Raw genomic sequence first — 2,682 nt, forward strand, 5'->3', positions numbered from 1 at the left:
ATCACGGTCCAAGGTATGAGATCAAAGTCTAGAAAGATGCCTACTAGATTAAGGCACTTAGTCATGTTATTGAACTATTTCCTTATTTATTTCCTTTGTTATGAGTTATTTAATAAATGGTATGAGTCGAGCATTGTTATAAGCTCCTTTCTGGGTTTTCTTTGTCGGTTCTTTCTCAGATCGCAAAAGAGAGTCGAACCGCATAGGGTTATTAGATTTGTCCAATAATATGTAATTGTGTTTGATTACATAACGTAATAAGATAAATCATTAGCAAAATCTCTATCCCTCTTTTCTACTATATTTTTATCCCCATTCTTCCCCATGATTCGATAACTATAAAGGTTTTGGTTTCCTAGTTCTGTAAAAAAATCATTATAAGCTTCAAACACAGTTATAAAATCTACACAAATCTTAACTTATCATATCAAGTCACGGCTTAGCGTCACAAATCAAATATGTCACAAGATTTAAGAGTTAAATCCATTTATGCTTCTCTTCTCTTTTTTGTCAATAACTATAACAACAACTACATAGCAACGAAGAGCACGCACAAGAATAGGTTTCCACAAAAACATACCTCGAAATATTGACAATTCTGGAAATGCCCATTGAAGAAAATCGAAGAAGATTACTTAATTAAAAACGAAAGGAAAGAGAATCATATCACGATGAATGGGCTTTTCTTGCTGCCGGATTGGGCTTGACATCTTGGGCTAATGTACATGGACTTGGGCTTGATGTTGGTGTGGGGCAGTCAGTCCTTGTAAAATCAGTTGGGCTGGTTGTAGAGAAGCCCGTTTCAACTCCCCCGCGGTTAGCAAGCACGTTGACCATTGTGGATTATAATTTGAACATTATTCTCAATATTTTTGGTTTGAAAACGGTATTGAAGCATGGCAATATTTTGATGTACGTTTGATACGGTATACTATAGTGTTCGATTTTTGAGATAAAATGATACCATGATATAATCTAGAATTGAGTTGTGAAATTATTTTAGTAATAAAAGGTTAGATATGACTAATTATCTCATGATTTTCCATCTAGACTAAGAATAGTATTGAACATGAACTAAACACATAGTACATATTTAATCTCGGGATACAACCTTGTATACCACACTCACAGTTAGGCTTGTCAAATTGGATACCCGCGGATATCCGATCCCGAAATTCCCAAAATCAAATACCCGATACCCGACCCGAATTTGATTTCGGGTACCCGGATACCCGACTCGGGTATCCAGTCCCAATTGTGATTTTGATTTTAATTTTTTTTTTGACAATTAACTACAAACTTTTAGAATTTATTTAATATTGTTTAATTCAAATTTAATACAAAGTTGAAGTACTACTATTCAAGTAAAAATAACTACAAACTTTTAGAAATACAAAATTCTTATAGTAGCTCGAAATTAAGAGAAAATAACTAGTATAAACTTTTAGGAATACAAAATTCTTATAGTAGTTCGAATTTAAAAGAAAATAACTACAAACTTTGAAAAATACAAAATTCATAAGCTATACATATTAGCATCTTTCATCCATCCACAATAAGTCAATAACCATCAAAATTCATAAGTACAAACATTCATCCTTTATAAATATCGCAATTCAATAATTCAATTCATAAGAATCAAGATCTAACAATAATATCATCTAAAATTTCAAAATTATAAATATCACAAGTCAATAAAATTAAAAAATTAAATAACATATCTTATATGCTAACTATTAAGTATTAATTAAATTGTAGTTAAGAAATTAAATTATATTTAATTATAATAAAAATATAATTTATTAATTTTAGAAAATAAATCGGATAGTTCGGGTATACCTGATCGGATATCGGATAATCCAATACCCGATAATCCAAAATTCTCACTACCCGATCCTGATCCGATACCCGAAAAATCGGGTTTCGGGTATCTTATTATCCGACTTTTTCGGGTTTGGATATCGGGTATCCAACACCCGATATCCATTTTAACAGGCCTACTCACAGTGTATCACTGTATCTCATGGAAAGTACAGAAATAGAACACTAGACATCTTATATATGTGAGAACTACAAAAAATAAAAGTAATACTATGTATATGTGATAACTAATTGGCCCATAATTTAGGCCCAAGTATAAAAGCCCAATACGCACAAACCGGCCCAGCTGCCCCATCGGGTTTGACCCGCCCTCCAAACCCAGTCTTTTCATTTTGCTAGTTCCTCAAATCTCATAAGAATAATTCTATTGTAATAATGGCAAACATATCCAAATTTCTTGCTTTTTTCAGACTTTTCATAATTTGACCAAGAATTAAGCTATTTATTACTCCCTCCGTCCCGGCTAAGATGACACATTGCTTAGCCGGCACGGGGTTTTAGGAGTTATTGGTTAAAGTGTTTAATTGGAGAGAGAGAAGGTGGGTGTAAGTATTAAAGTAGAGAGATAAAGAAAGATGAATATTTTAATAGGAGTGAGAAAAAGTGGTTGAGTGTATTAATTGGAGAGAGAAAATTACCAAAAAAGGAAATGTGTCATCTTAGTTGGAACAAACTAAAAAGGAAAATGTGTCATCTTAAGCGGGACGGAGGGAGTACCTGACAATGTGCCTTTATTGAAATACTACTACTATCGATTTGATCTATTGATCACTACCCTCAAAATATGGGCACCCATTTAAT

This window comes from Salvia hispanica, chromosome 2 (assembly GCF_029641045.1).
Source record: "Salvia hispanica isolate PSC_SH4W2 chromosome 2, Shi_PSC_v1, whole genome shotgun sequence".
NCBI lineage: Eukaryota > Viridiplantae > Streptophyta > Magnoliopsida > Lamiales > Lamiaceae > Salvia > Salvia hispanica.